At 42.5% G+C, this 19,549-nt stretch overlaps 1 protein-coding gene across 4 annotated transcripts in view; it reads left to right on the top strand.

Annotated features, from left to right (window-relative positions):
- DAB2IP (DAB2 interacting protein) overlaps positions 1–19,549 on the top strand; it is a 1,475,985-nt gene that overhangs the window by 584,321 nt on the left and 872,115 nt on the right. The window lies entirely within an intron of this gene.

The following is a 19,549-nucleotide window of genomic DNA, read 5'->3' as shown; positions in this document are numbered from 1 at the left end:
ATACTAGGGAATCCTTATTTATTCTCAACTTATTTTCACACGATGTAATAATATCACAATGGTCTTTAAATTCAGATCAGTCTTGTGAGTATAGTCCCAATTCACAAAAGTCTTAGTATTCAGAACAGCCTTATGAATAGTTCAATCTAGATCAGCCAACACGTGTTTCGTTGTAACAACAACTTCATCAGGGCTGCAATCCAAAAGAAACATGGTATAAACTAATGGTATAATTACAAAAACATAACGTTATGTTTGAAAGTATTATTTTTATCCAATCTAACACCTCCTACGTGAGAGTAAAGTACAAAGTTCCCAATGCATCAGTGAATACAAATATGTCTTATGTGGATCCCAGTGTCAGTTAGCAATACACATCTTAAACATTTAGGTCTGTCGCCTATAACACAGATCCCTATGTAACAATTCTAGAAAAATTAATTAGAATCAATTCAATAAACTATTGTGATTTCAAAATGTTATGAGTTCACCTTACACTCCGTCCTGACAATCACCACTAATTCAAAATAATACAAGGGCTGGTGAATCTTAATATCCTATTATATACTAATTCATTCTGTGGTCGTTTCTTATAAATAAATTACCTTTATATAACACACGTATTCAATTAATGATCAATTCTTCCTTGGTCATGTTAACCATTATTAGAGCTAATCCTGAAAGAGAAGATATGTATATCTGTGTGACTCTGTCTTAGGTCACTAATGATAATAGTGTAAGTCCTCCCAAGAAAGTCGCTTACCTATCAGACGGCTGGGTCTATTAATCATATATTTGAGGGTGACATAGATCTTGATATAAACGCAAAGTCTTGGTTTACTGGTTACACTCTAAAAAATCAAAATTCAAAAATCCAATATGTAAAGCAGAGCTCCCCGTGGCTACTATTGAAGTACAAGCATATCCTCATTTATAAGTGCGAGTAAGCTCACCTTAAAAGACGTACTCTTTTAAATTTCATTAGACGAATGCCAATCTTAGTATCTATTTATATTTCGATTTCTGGAAGTAAAAAGAGCCGTTTTAAGGTTTATACTCTGTATTTACAATACAAACATACCCTCGATTGTAAGTACAAATATGCTCACCTAAGAGACGATCTGTTATTAGATCTCAATAGTCGATTATCATTCTTTCATGTCTCTATATCATTCGATTTCTAAAAGTACAAAAGGAGCCATATAAAAGTCTATACTCGATATATAGTTAGACCATTTGCAACTTACGAAAGTTTAGAGCGATGGTTATGCTTACCTCGCTAGAGTTTCTATCTCCTCTAACAACTTTCCATGTTCTGTTTTACCGGCGTCTATTTTAAGCGCCATCTTAAGTAAGGGATACAAGTTCCACGTGTATCGCGTATTGCTTCAGGTGGCGGCCATTTTGTGTAGGTCGAAACTTTGTATTGATATTAGTCGCGGCCATCTTATGTAAGTCGCGCTGCCTACAATACATCGCAACGGGGAACACTAACATAGTGAGTTTGGAACTAATTTTGAAATTTATTAAAATAAGAAATTAACACTTGTAACAAACGGAATATTACTATACAATATAAATAATTAATTAACGTAGTTTAGTGAATAGCGAATAAATAATAATTTAAGATTGAAAAAGCGCGATGAGAATCCCCGTTGCGATGTATTGTAGGCAGCGCGACTTACATAAGATGGCCGCGACTAATATCAATACAAAGTTTCGACCTACACAAAATGGCCGCCACCTGAAGCAATACGCGATACACGTGGAACTTGTATCCCTTACTTAAGATGGCGCTTAAAATAGACGCCGGTAAAACAGAACATGGAAAGTTGTTAGAGGAGATAGAAACTCTAGCGAGGTAAGCATAACCATCGCTCTAAACTTTCGTAAGTTGCAAATGGTCTAACTATATATCGAGTATAGACTTTTATATGGCTCCTTTTGTACTTTTAGAAATCGAATGATATAGAGACATGAAAGAATGATAATCGACTATTGAGATCTAATAACAGATCGTCTCTTAGGTGAGCATATTTGTACTTACAATCGAGGGTATGTTTGTATTGTAAATACAGAGTATAAACCTTAAAACGGCTCTTTTTACTTCCAGAAATCGAAATATAAATAGATACTAAGATTGGCATTCGTCTAATGAAATTTAAAAGAGTACGTCTTTTAAGGTGAGCTTACTCGCACTTATAAATGAGGATATGCTTGTACTTCAATAGTAGCCACGGGGAGCTCTGCTTTACATATTGGATTTTTGAATTTTGATTTTTTAGAGTGTAACCAGTAAACCAAGACTTTGCGTTTATATCAAGATCTATGTCACCCTCAAATATATGATTAATAGACTCAGCCGTCTGATAGGTAAGCGACTTTCTTGGGAGGACTTACACTATTATCATTAGTGACCTAAGACAGAGTCACACAGATATACATATCTTCTCTTTCAGGATTAGCTCTAATAATGGTTAACATGACCAAGGAAGAATTGATCATTAATTGAATACGTGTGTTATATAAAGGTAATTTATTTATAAGAAACGACCACAGAATGAATTAGTATATAATAGGATATTAAGATTCACCAGCCCTTGTATTATTTTGAATTAGTGGTGATTGTCAGGACGGAGTGTAAGGTGAACTCATAACATTTTGAAATCACAATAGTTTATTGAATTGATTCTAATTAATTTTTCTAGAATTGTTACATAGGGATCTGTGTTATAGGCGACAGACCTAAATGTCTAAGATGTGTATTGCTAACTGACACTGGGATCCACATAAGACATATTTGTATTCACTGATGCATTGGGAACTTTGTACTTTACTCTCACGTAGGAGGTGTTAGATTGGATAAAAATAATACTTTCAAACATAACGTTATGTTTTTGTAATTATACCATTAGTTTATACCATGTTTCTTTTGGATTGCAGCCCTGATGAAGTTGTTGTTACAACGAAACACGTGTTGGCTGATCTAGATTGAACTATTCATAAGGCTGTTCTGAATACTAAGACTTTTGTGAATTGGGACTATACTCACAAGACTGATCTGAATTTAAAGACCATTGTGATATTATTACATCGTGTGAAAATAAGTTGAGAATAAATAAGGATTCCCTAGTATTAGGATTCGAGTGTCTTACTGATTATGGACAATATACAAATTTTGAGAATATAATAATTGAAAGTGTAATATAAGAAATTTTGCTCGGCAGGAATTCTTTTGTTTTGGACCTCCTGGAATCAGGAGATTAGTGAGGGAGTTAGGTAACCTCCCTACTCTGCCTGGTAGCAAAAGGAGTAAGCCTAGCCTTTAATAGAGCCAAAACTGTAGCAGAGCGCCCATTTACCTGTTACCTACTTTCTGTATTCCTAGTGAAACCAGGCGCTTTATAAAATTTATTATTATTATTATTATTATTATTATAGACAATACATTATGCATGCTTAACGCCAAAAGGCGTCATCCAGAACAGGAAGTGCATTGTCCTGCTTTAAATGGAGTCAGCAATTATAAAATATGAAATGTTATTGGTGATATAAAAACATATATTTAAAAGGGAACTTTGAAGTAGGGAAACTTTTTTAGGGTCCCTGTGGGAAATATGTCTTTCATCATCATAATGACATTATTAAGGAAAAATCCCAAATCACTTTTCAGAACTTTACCATTCACAAGGCTACTAGGTTTGTGTAGCGAAATATGTGTTGAGGTATTTACATTATGCGCTAAAACATGCAAATTATGTGGCACATTTTCTGGCAGTATCATTTTCATTTATTCGAACTGGTGTTATGTGTAAATTAATTCAGTAGTTTATTAGACGTAAGCATTTAAAAGGATGCTGAGCTGGATTTAAAGTGTTAACACTTTTCTATATATCTGTTATTTGAGATTTGCAGATCGTTTGCAAATCCACAAATTTAAAAAAAACAAAGGAATCCGAGGGAATGGGGGAGCTTTTTCTCAGGTCATCCATTTCAGACCATTGGTTACAAGTAGGATCTGTGGATCATTTTGATTGGTTGCTGCAAGAGAAAACATTATATTGCTGCCGCCATTTCAGCATGTGCTGCCCAGTTCAGGTTTCCTGGAAAAAATAGGAAATTTAAGGGGGAGGGTACACCCTAACTTGTAGACCACAGTTTGGGGACCCCCATAAAGTAAACAAATCTGAAATGAGTTATGAAACCTGCTGTAATTTTTTGAGAGCAGGGTATCCTCAATGCCTAAAATGGTGGCTGGTGTCTGAGATACAGCACACATGAGCCGCCATCTTAGGTGTAGGGGATCCGCAGTTCCCAAAAAGGTTCCTTGAAACCAGGGAAAGATTTCTGTCCATGTATCTTGAACCCCGAGAAGTCTTCCCTGATCTGTGTATCTCCCATTGTGAATTCATGGCCCCAGAATTTAAAATGTGCCTACGGACGGCATGGGTCAGAGAAGTTTGCACTTGGTTTGTTTGTGTACCAGTGTATAATCTGCAGATCCCCCAAAAAACATGGCAAGTCCAAAAGCCAAGCTGCTGGGCTTACGATCTAGGTGATGGCGGCCTGCAGGCAGGCTGGGTACAAGAATTGGCGACCATTACATTAAGGAGCTTTTTCTACAGTTGCGCATTATGGATTCGCGTCACAGTACAATTTCTTTTGTGTCCCCATTACCCAATACAGTGCACCGAGCTCCGTGTTGAGAAAAATAAAAATAAAAGGGTCCTAAGGGTGCAGGATGAACCTACCCTGATCCTCAGACCCATTTAGGAGGCCACAAAGATACCCCCAGCAATAAACTGAACATTAACCCCTTCGCCGCAGGGGTAATTCCCGCACGGCGCGGGGGGAGTGGGAGGCCGCGGCGCCGTAGTGCTTGTGACGAGCCCAGCTCGTCATGAGTCACAGTGGAGCTGTGCTCATGACGAGCTGGGCTCGTCACAGCCCCGCCCACTGATTAATTCTCCCGCACAGGCTGGGAAACAATCACGCGTGGGCGGGCCCCGGCCGTTATGACGAGTCCAGCTCGTCATGAGCACAGCTCCACTGTGCCTCATGTTGAGCTGGTCTCGTCATGAGCATGGAAGGGGTTAAAAACATGTTCATAGCAGTTTTTCCAAATCCTAGGCAGTATTCACGATTTATGGACCATCCCTGGTCCAGCTCAAGATTGGGAAGTCCATGTTTAGAGAAGGTTGTCTTCCTATGGAGGATTTGGGAACTGGGTCTTGCTGACAGCCAAACAGAACATCCACTCCCGCTATGCGCAGCAAAAGGCCATGCGCAATCGGGGTTGAACTCGTCGGATTGGTAACGCGGGCACTCGGGCAATGCTCGAGGGGCCGGTATCCGAATTCGAGCTGTGGGCTGCTTTTTTGAGCAGCCTGGGAAGCTGATATGGGCGGTTTCTGCAATGTTCGATGCCGTGGCCCAGTGGGTGCCTGAGTGGATCTCTCCAAACAGACGGGCGTCCATTACCTCCCTTTTATCAATGGGCAGAGGTGTCACTCCCTTTCTCTTGCTCGGCCAGCCCATTAATTGATGCATACAGAGGGCATGAGCAAAAGTGGCCTCAGGTCTGTTTCACCAGTGTAAACAAATCCGTGCATTTTTTAACCCCCTCCTCCCCCTTTTTATAACATTTCGCCGAAGCAGTGTTTTGTGGAAAGGCAATATGTAAATGTAGGCCACTTTTTTCTAGCATCCCCGGGCCGATTTTTAATCCGAATCCAACCCGGTGTAAACTTCCACCGAGGACTAAGCACAGAGCCTGGCCCTCAAGTTTCTAAAAGTAGACTGCGTGGCTCAATGAGTTAAGTTTGTGCACCTAATGTAATCTGTAGAGCAAGAATCTAAATTTCAGCAGGGTCGACTCAACCTTTCATCTTTCTAAGGTCGGTGAAGGAGTGCACTTTCATTGGGTGACGGTAACAGTGGGCTTTGAAACTCACATGCACCACATTTACATGTGCATAAATAGACGTTTATGGAGGTTTGCATGTTTAAAAACCTAGCAAAAGTTCATTTGTAGGTGATGCGTGCCCCACCGACTAAACAAATGTACTCCTTACTTCTTCAGGGGTAAATCTTCGATCGTGACTATTGTGTGAATATACACTGAAACTTGATGTCAATTTTCGCAGGTTTTGGTCCCACCCTGGAAGACTCCGATTTACAGGTGCTAAAGCACCTTTTTTTGTGAATTGCAAAATTAATTTGAACTCTGAAACCATAACATTTGCGCCCCTCTGTGTTGCGTTTACCTGGGCATCTGGCCCCGAGTCAGTCACTGTAACTCACGTCCTGCTTTCTGCAGACGTCCAGCAGGTGGCGCACGGCTGGCATGCAAGACAGAAGAGCCGAGCAAGTTTGACTGACTGTTACAATTCTTTGCTGGCCGCTGGACAGCACAAAAGAAAATGTGTCCAAATAATTCATTTTTTGATTTATTTTTTATAATAATACACACGAGATGACTCTGCAGTTTTAAAATAGAGTGCTATTCTGTTTCAGAGTAGGCAGTAAGATCTGTTTGAAGACCCTGATTTTTTTTTACAAACGCCAGACACAATTAGGACAAATTATTAATAATTTACGATATCACTTGAGGTTCCATTTACTTCCAGGGCACATGGGAACAAAATCGCGCTAAATAAATAGCCGCAGCTAAAAGTAGCTCTCAAAAATGTTTTCTTGATATTTATTGCGTTTTTCGTAAAAAACTGGCTTGTGTCCGTTCACCACTATTTTTTTTATTTTTTATAGAAAAGTATCATGTTTAAAGCAGTTTTTAAAAAGCCATGGGTTAACCAGACAGTTTTGAAGAGAAGCTTGCCCTGTATTATAAAATCCCACAATCTGGCACAGTGCCAAAACATAATTTCTAGCCAGCAGTAAATCTTGTATGCGCTCATAAGAAAATGTTGTGCTCCCAACGTGAGCAGAATGAAATATTCCAGCCCAGTTATCTTAGCAGAGCACATAGAGACGAGGTGACCTTCCGAAGGGTACACAGCTCGTCAGCAGTGCAGCCAGGAGTTGAGAACTTCAGAACCAGATCCATGCGAAATCCACTCTTAACTCTCGAAAGAAGAGAGGTGCAATTGTATTACCCCACATTGCCTTGCATTATTAGCAGTGCACAGATCGCTTCATATCTGTTACAAAGGTGCTTTATGTAAAAGGCATTGTCAACGAGCCGTTTTGTAGCACCTGAAAGTGGCCTCTGGGCTCTTTCTCTCTTCCACGTTACCTGCATAGATTTGGAGTACAAGTATCTTACAAGCTGATAAAAAAACGCACTTTTTATTTTCTTGCAACTTTTGCAAAGAATATCCTCTCCAAAAAAAACAGTAGTTTATTGGATGCTCAAAAAATAGAAATATCCAGAACGATATCCAGATAGCCATTTCAAAAGGAAAATGGTGCAATAAACACAGTCCACAAAAGTACTACAAAAATAGAGAGCCCCACGATTCTGGGTGGATAAGTGGCCAAAACCAAGTGGTTTAAAAAATACACTGTGGCGAAGTCCCAAAAGCATTTATAAGGGTGGGTAGTCCCACTACAAGAGAACTGTTTTACAGTGTCATCTTGAGGATTTTGGGTTATTTTGGGGGACCCTGTTCAGAACAACTTTGAACTTTATTACCCATTTCCCCCCTATTCAAGCCCACATGATAACAAGTAATTCTCAATTATATGTTAGTCTTTTAGAAACAGGATCACACAATAACATTTGAAAACTTTTTTGTAAGTTGCCCTAAAATTCTTTTTGATTTTCATCTTTAATCTTTTTCAACCTCCAAGTTTCACTTTATTATGAAAACAAATAACATAATAAAGAATATTGGTTAGAAATTTTCCACTACGAATTAAATGCACCTACAAAAGTGTGTTTTAAATAAAAAAAAATGTTTCTGTGGTTCTTTGGGAGGTAGAACCATGAATGGGCTTGTGGGGGGTCACTTATCAAAGTTCTGATCATTCATTCTTGGCGAACTCCTGTTTCTGATGGTCCAGGGATTTGTGGTGGGACTCGGAAGGATGTGAAGAAGCAAGAGGGGTTTTACATTTTGAGAGGCAGCTTAATTTAACTAGGAAATATAACTTCATGGCATGTTTAATTAGAAATATCCTTTATTCACATGGTTTGCATTAGGAAATATTGCAATGAAATGTATTAGCCAAGTATTAGATTTTCTTAGATCCGGTTCCTTGTCACGTGCCAACAAAATACAAATTCCCTATTCAGTTATGTTGAGACATTATTAATAATATTGATCTCATTCCAAATTTGTGAAGTGTTGATGAAAGCCTTGATGAATGGGCAAATTTAATTCCTAGAAAGGTCAGGTTGAATCAATTCAGCATGTATTTAATACCCTTTGAAACATGTTTGTTGAGTCTCCTGTGATAAACAGGGTACAATAATTGTTAAAAAGATGTGTGTGCCTCTTTTCACTTACCCCTGCCTTGGGTACATCTGACTGATCATCCCTGACCATGATCAAAGCATCATTAGATCCAGAAATGCTAGACCTGGTTTTCCTCCCTTTCGGCATTTTATATGTATCTAATGTCAATCACCGATTGAATCAATGACAAAATTTGTTTTTTAAGATGGCGCTTTTGATATTGCCGCTTTATGAGTGTCCAATTACTGAAGGAGCAGATTGCGGTGCTAAGAGACATCAGTCTTGTAGGAATTAGATACACGGTATGTCTTCTGTGTGACCACCCTACTGAGACTACAGAAATTACGTATTTAATGAGGTGCAACTACTAATGACCTGCGCAATCAGACTAAGATAGGAACGGCGCTGATGGATCAGGCGTGTGTCTGTAATGAACTTCTGGAGGTACAATCAATCAATCAATCCGGTTTCATATAAAGTGCGACTACTCACCCAGAAGGGTCTTACAGGCACATGCATCAATATTGCATTTTGCGATTCCTTAATTGCGAAAAAAAAGGAATCGCAATTAAAAAGGAATTGCAAAATGCAATGCATCAAGAAATAAATTGTGATTTCTTAATATTCCTTAATTGCGACTTGCAAATTGCGAGTCGCAATTAAGGAATACCTCCCCATTCATTCCTATGGGCTTGGAGGCCCATAGGAATGAATGGAAAGACATTCTCAATTTGCTATTAGCAATTTGCGAATCGCAAATTGAGAATGCGATTTCAAGGGTGCAGGGGTGTCCAAAGGACACCCTGTTGCACCCCTGAAATCAATCTGTGCACATATGTTGTGCACACACATGCCCTAAAGGCATGTGTGTGCACAACATGAAACTTTTTGAAAAATGCACAAAAGTGCATTTTTCAAAGTTTTCGCAAATTACCATGAGGTTCAACCTCATGGTAATTTGCTCCCCCTAATTGCGAATTCGCAATTTTTTAAAGTGTCATGCATTGCATTTAAGGAATCGCAAAATGCGATTCCTTAAATGCAATCGCAATTTGAGAATTCGCAAATATTTGCGAATTCTTAAATTGCGAGGGCATTGACCCTTCATGCATTCCAAAAGAGGATTTTGCGATCGCAAACGGCCGATTTTTGCGATTCGCACCGTTTGCGATCGCAAAATCCTTTGATGCATGTGCCTGTTAAGGCTTTGAGTGGGGGGGGGGGGGGTTCTGCAGTTCAGTCGAAGAGCCAGGTTTTGAGGTCCTTCCTGAATTAGACCATAGGAATTCTGGCTGAATATAATTGTCTTGTATCCCATGTTATGAGATAGCAGTCAATAGAGTTTTTAACAATGGAGTAATGATTCCTATAGCTATAGTTGTACATACATACTAGTATTGTTAGTCTAATGTTATCTTGAGGTTATGGACACATAAAAAATCCACATGCCCAATGTATATGAGGGTTATCGAAGTCTCTGGAGCCCTGCGACAGTGTTTGAGGACCGTACCTCACATTCCTTACTGTATATTTCGCATATTGCATGTTGAAAAATATGTTCTTGCTCACTGTTAGTAGAAAATGTTCAATAAACCAGAAATAAAGAAGAAAAAGACATACATTACATTTCAAAGTTACTAGATTGAAGGCATTCTTTTGCAGCAGTGGCAGCTTTTAGTATTTTTGTAAATATATTTTAATTACTTTTCAACACTCACACATTGCATACATAAATAGTAAAATAAAAGAAACCAACACAACGCCCAAACATAATAAATAGAAACAATACTTATTGCTGCTAATTCGAACTGGGGAATTATTTTTAATAATAAGTGCACTGTTTTTAAAACTACCATCTTACCGAGCTACACTCGAGTTACAGACTCTCCTGGCATAGATGCAAGAACCCTGCGGTGTCCGTCTGTAAAATCGGGCCAGCTTTCATTGTGTTAGCGCACTAGCCTTTTAGCTTTGAAACCCTTTAAAACGCACGCTGGCGCGAACGCACCGAAGGCGCGCCAAAGGCAAGCTCATCTGCACCCGTCAGCGCCCGGAACGTGCCCAGGGCCAGGACCCCTGGTCCTCTGTTACCCCATATCTACTCAAGAGAAGCGCTGATGAAGTTACGGGAGATGCACTGTAGAGCGGGAGCTACGATGAACCTGGATGGTGAGAGGGAAATGTTTATCTGCTTGCAATGCGGATATTGTTTGGGCGGGAATCTAGCACAATATACCTTACCAAGGGGCGGGGAAGCCTGCTGTATGCACAGAGATAACATCGAGGGCGTATGGCCACCTAATCCTACACCTTCCGCTCTTAAAGATTAAGGGCGGGACACAAAACAGGTGGCTGTCTCAGGTAATAAGCTTCTCTGTATCCTCTTGAAAACTCACTCCGTAGTTAAGCATAAGTATGAGCTTGAACTATTATTGAGCACACATAGCCCAGACTTGGTCTTTTTAACGGAGACCTGGACCGACACAACCTCAATCCCTGATTGGAATGTCGCCCTACCCCCGAGCTATGCCTTTTTTAATTACGAAAGACTAGGTAGTAGAGGAGGCTGTATCGCCATTATATACAAGGATGGCCTGAAGGTGCCGACGGAAGTTGTGGCGGATCTTCAGTCGGAAGCTATGCAATTCTGTATTAGACTTAAGGACGTGACCGTACTACATGGCCTACTGGTCTACCGGCCCCCGGGCACTAGAGCGCCTTTCTAACAGCCCTTATGTCCTACCTGGAATCCTGTATTAATTATCAGCACTTTACAATCTTAGGTGACTTCAACTATCACTTGGAGCTGGCCTCCAACCCAGATACGGGTAAGCTCCTAGATTTAATGGAAGCTCATGGCATGCACCAACTTGTGTCTGAACCTACGCACTCAGGAGGACACATTTTATATGGGCTTTTCTCGAACCACCCGGACATTTCACCAGGTGACGTGGAGGCACTCCCGTGGACTGACCACAAAGCAGTATTCTTTAAGGTTAGGGCTAGGGAATTGGGGATGTGTCCCTCTCATAAAGCCACTAAGGTGACGTTTCGTCGTTGGAGTAAGGTTACAAGGAGTGGCCTAGTGGTGGCCCTGGCCCATCTCGCTCCAACCTTAGACAAGGATAATGAACTGGTGGTTACTCAATTTAATGAGTGGATTCAAGGTGCGGTAAATTGTGTTGCTCTGGAGCAGACCGCTACAGCAAACAGGCGCCCTTCGGGGAGGCCATGGTATGGCCCCGAACTTAAACAACTAAAAGTTCAATGCAGACGGTTCGAGCGCCTCTGGAGAGTTGAGTACAGCAAAACCAGTAGAGACGCATACAACCAAGCCCTGAACAAGTACAAAGAGGCTATTTTTGTGGCCAAATGGGCTTATTTCACTTTGAAAATTCAGGAAGCCGGAAACTCCTCCAAAGAGCTGTTTAAATCCGTGTCTTCTTTGACTAGACCTCAGCAGGGTAGTGGGTTTAAGCCTGATCAGGCGTTTTGCAAACAGTTGGCAGCCTTTTTCCACAATAAGGTGCAAATCATATACGACGATTTGGCCAGTTCATTAATCTCTCAATCAAACTTAAGTCAACCATCTTTGGAAGAAGAAACAATATCGAATAAGTTGCAATGTTTTAACCCTTTATCAGAAGAGACAGTAACAAATATCCCAAAATCCATCAAATCCGTCTCGGCCTATGATCCATGTCCACCAGCCATTATGCATTTGGCAGCGGAGAGGATTAGCGAGACTCTTACCTCTCTGATTAACCAAGTCCTGATATCTGGCATCTACCCGGTGGCCTGGAAGACAGCTAGTATTAGGCCAATTCTGAAAAAGGCCACGCTGGATCCCACGGACTGTAGAAATTACCGACCCATCTCAGGGCTGCCACTGGTAGCCAAGATTCTGGAAAGGTCGATTAATAAGACTTTAACTGAATACCTGGACATCAACAGGTTACTGGACCCATCCCAGCATGGCTTCCGCCCCAGACACTCTACTGAATCTGCCTTGATTGCTGCGTCGAAGGGAATTCAGACAGTAATGGACGGGGGAGGGAGGGCCATTCTTGTGCTCCTCGACTTGTCGGCCGCATTCGACACCGTGAATCACACGGTGTTGGTGCGGCGACTACAGGAGATTGGAATAAATGGGGTGGCCCTTTCTCTCCTTTCATTCTTTTTAAACAACAGGAAACAAAGTCTGAACTGGGACGGACTACAATCTGACTGTTTTAATCTACCCTTCGGTGTTCCGCAGGGCTCAGCTTTGTCGCCAACACTGTTTAACGTCTATGTGAGACCATTGGCCAGGCTAGTAAGGAAGCATGGTTTCACTCTTGTGTCGTATGTTGACGATTCACAGCTGGTGATTTCCATCTCAGATAAGCCTGAGCTAACAGCGAAAGGATTTCATGTTTGTTTGGCAGACGTCATGGAGTGGATGAGTCGGAGCTTCTTAAAAATAAATACGGACAAGACAGAAGTGAGTTTATTTGGGAATGGACCGCCGATGTGGGGCAATCATTGGTGGCCACCGGAAGCCGGGGAATGTCCCTTACCTGTAAAGAAAGTGAGGAATTTGGGAGTCATCTTTGATGACAAACTTAATAAGTCAGCTCAGTTGAACAGTCTAACATCAGCCTGTTTTTTCTTACTTAAGACCCTGAGGAAAATCTTCCCTTTCATTCCCCTGGTACTTCAAAAAACAGTTATGGCGGCCCTTTTTATGTCCAGAGTGGACTACTGCAACGTGATGTTCCTGGGCATTGATAGGTACCAAATCAGCAAACTTCAATCTCTGCAGAATGCTGCCGTTCGATTGATTCTAAAGCTTCCAAACCGCCATCCCACCACTCTGGGCAGGAGAGCATTACACTGGCTCCCTGTCCACCAGAGAATTGAGTTCAAAGCACTCTGCTTTGTGCATAAAGCACGGTACGAGGGAGGTACGGACGACTGCCAGAACAGGCTCAGGCCTCACATGCCTTCGCGCGACTTATGCTCGGCTAATCACGGCCTGATCTGTGTACCCAGGTACAGGTGAGCCAGATGGGGGGGCCACCTATTTTCCTGTTGTGCGTCCCTACTGTGGAACAAACTACCAGTTGCCCTGAGACTGGAGCCGAACCTTCTATCTTTCAGGAAAATCCTTAAATCTCGGCTGTTTAATGCCGGTTAGTGTCTGGTCCTTCCCCACGCCCTGCCTCCTTCACACACCCCAGCGCCAAGACGCTTCGGCATTCGAGCGCTTTAAAAGCTTTTATATAACATAACATAACATAACTTAAAAGTTGTTTTAGATTACTCAGAGCAGTAACTGAAATCCAACATTGCTATCCAATACCTGCATGTAGATTTTTATTTACTGTCCATCCGTATAAATATAATAATACCTTGTCAAATTGAAACTGTTAAGGTCAACCCAAATTTGATGAAGGATTCTAAGAAAAGAAAAATTGATTAGCACCAAGTTAATCCCTTCTGTATCAGCACTAGGGTTTCAACCTCATCAAAACAGAAGAATCCTTTGCCACACACAATTATAACTATTTAATTTTTTTTTATTTTACAGAGTTTTCTATAGCGCGAACTTGACCCGAATCGGTTTTCAGAACGCCTTACGTAGCACCAGTTGCATTACTTGCAACACATTCATTTTCAGTAGAAACCCCCCCAAAAAAAGAATATTTGCCTGCCGGCTGGCCGGCCGGCACCTCTCTATCATCTTCTCCGTCCTCTTCCTGGCTTCTGTTCGAACAGGAAGCAGGATAGGTTCCCCGAAGTCAATCATAATGCTGCAATGCAGTGTTATGATTGGTCTGAGCACCGTGGTTCTGCACTCATATGGGGAATGGGCACTTGAGCATGCTCTCCACCCAGGTTGTAAAGCAGCCTGGATGGAGAACATGCAAATTGTGCATGAACGTTTGGTCGGTCCTATGGGGTCGGCCAAACGTTCATGCGCACTTAGGAGGGTGCCACCATTCCTCCCCCCCTGTGCAGCCTAACCCCACCTGCCCCACAAACCTGCCCCAGCACAGAAAAATAATTTATAATAACATTGCCGTGCTGAAAGGCAGAGGGGCGACGCTCCTCCGCCTTAGCGGAGGAGCTGCCCCTGAAAGTACCTTAGATGCATCAAAAGTCAAAGACGGTACAAGGTGCGGGGAGGTGAGGCATCTGATAAGCAAAGCGATTTGTGGGTTCCTTACTATGCAGAGGAGGTGACTCATCAGTTCCTTACTGCCAGGCAGGTGAGGTGATGCGTTGGTTCCTTACTGGCAGGGAAGGTGATGCATCGGGTTCTGGACACACAGGCTTGGTTTCTTACTGCTGTGAGATTTCCATGAAGAATCAGTGCCATGGGACGATGCATCAAAAATCAGGGCCTTCTGCATCGATGCGACAGCGGCGAAGCAGGCGCTGCATTGATTCCACAGGGGCGCGGCAGGTGCTGCATCAGAGTCGGAGCGGGTGCCATGGACTTCAGTGACCCGGTGCTCGAAACTTCTGCTGCAGCAGTTTTTTTGACAAGCTGAAATGGCAAGCTGGGACCTACGATGAAAGTCGTGGTTGATGCGTCAAGCGGGAGCAATGCTTTGGGGCAGGCAACAGCGATGCGTCGATCTTTTACAGCAGTGTATCAATAAGATTTCCCTGACCTGGCTCCAGACATACTACAGGGGGTGGAGCCAGCTTTTTTGGGAGGACAGGCACAGCTCTATTCAGGTGTCAGTGACAACTCCTCTCACCATTTTAGCTCAGGAAGGCCCATCAGCCTGATGATGGCCCCTCAGGATATACAAAGCACACATCAGCTTCCTTTGTGTGACTATCTAGAGTGAATGCACAAGAGCCCATCTGTCAGCCAACCCAAGCATGTATTCTACAGAGAGGAAGAGGCAGAGAACTGTTAAGCAAGAACATGCCTACTTTCTAAAAGTGGCATTTTGAAACACACAATTTAAAAACCAACATCACCAAAATATGTATTTCTAAATTGTGAGTTCAGAGACCCCAAACTCCAAATCTCTATCTGCTCCCAATGGGAAATTACACTGAAAAAATATTTCAAGGCAATCCCCATGTCACCCTATGGGAGAGATAGTCCTTGCAATAGTGGAAAAACTAAATTAGCAGTATTTCACTATTAGGACATGTAAACACACATGTCCTATCTTTTAAATACACTGCACCCTTCCCATGGGGCTGCCTTGGGCATGCCTTTGAAGTTACTTACATGTAGTAAAAAGGAAGGTTTGGGCTTGGCAAGTCTGTGCACTTGCAAGGTCAAAAGGGTAGTTTAAAATTGCACTCACAGACACAGCAGTGGCAAGCCTGACACATGCTTGCAGGGCTACTCATGTGGGTGGCATTCCCCACTAGTAGCATTTGATTTACAGGCCCCGGGCACCCCGGTGCACTTTACCTGGGACTTACAAGTGAATCAAATATACCAATCATGGATAAACCAATCAACAATAGAATTTAGACAGAGAGCATATGCAAGTTAGCACTGGTTAGCAGTGGTAAAGAGCTCAGAGTCCTAAAGCCAATAAAAACAGGCCAGAAAAAATAGGAGGAAAAAGGCAAAAAGTTTGGAGATAACCCTGCAAAAAGGGCCCGGTCCAACGCCAACCAACCTAGATCCAAGAGGGTTTGATCCACAAGAGATTTTAAGGATTTATGGAATAGATATATTTACATAAAATGGTCCTAATTAGAATTCATTTCCAAAGTCAGTTGATCTGGCCGTCCTGGGCTTACGTTGACGTCTCCAGCATTAAAGGCTTTTTACTCCCACTCTGGTTTTAAGAAAAGCATATATTTCTTTCAACCCTTTACATGTCATCTGGCTGTTCGACGCTGTGAAATATTCATAATGAGCAATTTGATTCAACCAGCGCATTAGGATCAGTGCAATGTTTAAAATTACAGCTTTAGCAGCATTAATATCTAATGAACTCTCAATATTCCTCTAATTTCTTCAGTGCTGTTCATCACAATTTTCTTCTATGGCTTTCATGAGTAAATCTAGAACCCCCGGGGGCGGAGCTATGCTAGCAATCAAGATGGCCGCGTAGGCTCCCGGCTCTGCAGACCTCCTTCTCCAGCCGGACGATCCTGTCTAATATCCTGAATTTACGCCCAGCCTTCGTGTGCATGAATCGATGCAGAGTCTGATGGTGAAGTCCCGAGAATTTTACCAGCTTGAATGACGGAGATACGTTGTGTTTTAATCTACGGCCTAACCCAGATCGTGAGCCGGGGCCTCCAGTACTGACCCAGCCGGGTTTCAGTTGAACAACATCGGCCGTGGGACCCCGGTAGGGTCCGGTCTCTCGCTGTGGAGGTTGTTCCTGCCCGATTTTGATGGTGGTTACTTGGTAGATATACCGTCGCAGGAGTGGTGACAAAGCACGTCTAAGGCTGTGGGCGGAGATCTCTGTCCCGGAGACCCGGTCTGCTGCCGCCGGGTTCGCTGGGTCGGGATCTTCGCTCGCGGTAGCGGGTCTAACGGAGTGCGGCCGTGGTGATTGACAAGTCACCCTCTGTAGCCATCCGATCCATTCTTGTCGGTTCCCCCGGAGAGACCCGGCTCTCTGGGGAAAGTGACTATGTTCGAAATTGATCGAGAGGGTAAGGGCGGACGGAGTGTGAGCCGTCGCTAAAGACCATCTTGGCCGCCATCGGGGCACTACACCAACATGTGGAAATCATTGTCCACAAAATGATCGCCAGTGCACTAGTGACGGGATGTATGAGACGGGACCCTGCTCCATTGCGATATCTACAGCGAGCCATGATTCCCACGGTGAACATCTTAACAACGGATATGGGCCCCGTGCAGAAAGAAACATTGAAGTCCTTGGTTAGTGTGCGGATAAACCATAAAGAGCCCGTGGCCTCGGAAAGATTGCTATCCTTAACATCGCTGCCGACCGAGGGAGGACCTGTCGCTTCTCCGCCCCTGGATATTGTTGGTGCTCGTTCCCGGATCACAATACCATCTTCCCCCTCCCTGGCTGTTTTATCACGGTCGAGAAGGAAACGACATTCAGAACTAAACCGGGTGAGGGAGATCTTCAGTGCTGGAGGAACCCACAGGGATTTAACGCTTTTGACTCGTTCCAGACTGAACTTTTTTGAACTCTTGATGCTCTTTGACTCTCCTGTTAATGCGGTAGTTCGAATGGAAAGGGTTCGCATGAAAGATCGGAAGGGCCAAGGATGAGATTGACGGACTGGGTTTAATATTGTGGCTTCAATAGATGTGGGATTTGTCACCATTATGATTACGAGAAGTTGGGCGGTGTTGACGGCTTCCCCTGTCTGTTTTGTTGACGTTCTTTTAACTTTTTAGCTATTTCACGGGGGTTGCTTGTTTCTGGCAGGGGGGAGGGGAGGCCGGGAGCCTATATGAAGATATCCTCCTCCACCTTTTTTCTACTTTTAGAACTTAGCTAGATGGGGCGACAGGCACACTGCTAGTTGGGGTTAGGCGAAAGCCACATGCAGGGGTGCAGGGTGGGGGGATGGGGTGTTTTGTATTGTCCTTGTTTGTTTATATGTTCATTTTCCTATTAATATCCTGTTACTAGGTGCCTTGCTGAGGGGTAATCCTGCTCGATGGGTTGACGGATCCTGGGGGTGACACTGTTCGCATTGACCTTTAGAATGTATTGTGTATTATTCTTGCATGCTTGTTGCGGTCGTAGTTTCACTTTTAGTTCTATTACCTTCCGCACTCCTGCCACTCGGAATTGTCCTGTTTACTACACTTAGGCCCCTAGGGATGGTGGGGTCTGTGATCGATGCTGGCTGACCTGAAATAACATTTCACCTGTATATAGTGCGACCGCACGACAGCAACAATTCATAACTTTGTTTTTTGCCCCGGGGAACACCCATCGATTGTATTCTATGATGGTATAATTGAAGTATATTCCGTGATGTAAGGTACCTGTTATTGGCTTTTATGTTTTTCTCTTTAATAAAAAGAATAAAAAAAAAAATCTAGAACCCCTTCCCAATATTTGCTGACTTTTGGACATATCCAGATCATGTGAGTGACGTCACACAAACCTCTCAGACATCTTGGCCACATTCCCACCCTTTCCAGCAAATGAAGATTCACAAATGAAACACAAAAGTGTTTGTATATTCAGGATCATTTACAGCTGCTGGAACAAGGGGAGCTGGTGACAGTGAAGTGAGACTAAGTGAACTGACGTACTGGAACTAAAGTTGTTTTGTGCTTCTATGCCAAGATGGCAATAAAGTTTGGGCTGGACTGCTCTTTTTGAGGAGTGGAAATGACTAGTTGTGCCTATGTCTGATCTTACAGAAGAGCTAAAAACGATGGAATGGAATTGAACCCAGAGAAATTCCCAATGGCCGAGACTCTCTAGCATAAACATTTCTATCCATCTGTCTTGTTTGCTGTCATAACCGAGCTAAAAGCCAACCACTAACCATCTGAAGTTGTGAGTTTGAGGATCAAAAGCCCAAGGCAGCATTTGAAGATGACATTGATTGGATAGAAAAAAGGGCAGGCTTAACACACTTTGAAAGGCAATCACTGGTCTAAGTATGATGGTTCCTTCAGTGCATAGGGCTGCAGCATGTATGAACGAGAATCCAGCATTTATTAGCTATCAATGGCACTTTGAGGTAATGTATTTCAATTGCTGTTTCAGGCATAACCTTTAAAGAAAGGCAGGGCAAATCACAGCATCTTTGAATTGATATTCAGGTAGAATGCAAGCACATGCTGTACCTTGTGCCACAGCATAATGATGCCAAGATGCACAGTTGACTACTCCAGATACTAATGGACGTGCCAGAGTGCTCTTCATATTTTCAAAGAACAGAAGTTCTCATTCATGATACAATTACTAAAAGTATAATCATAGCAATAAAGCCAATTAGAAGGAAAAAAACATCACCGGTGTAATCACTGTGACTTTTTAGAACGCGTATCCAACAAGTGCCCAGTGTCCCAAGTGAAGAAAGGAACCAATTAAATAATGCAAAATACTTAAATTCATATACAACAAAGAAAAAGACAACGTAAAAGTATGTGTTCCGTAAACAACAAACAATCATGTCCATCAATACAATTTAGG

The sequence above is a fragment of the Lissotriton helveticus genome, chromosome 5_1 (assembly GCF_964261635.1).
Source record: "Lissotriton helveticus chromosome 5_1, aLisHel1.1, whole genome shotgun sequence".
Lineage (NCBI taxonomy): Eukaryota > Metazoa > Chordata > Amphibia > Caudata > Salamandridae > Lissotriton > Lissotriton helveticus.
The sequence above is the reverse complement of the archived record's forward strand: the minus strand, read 5'-3'. Positions and strand labels throughout refer to the sequence as shown.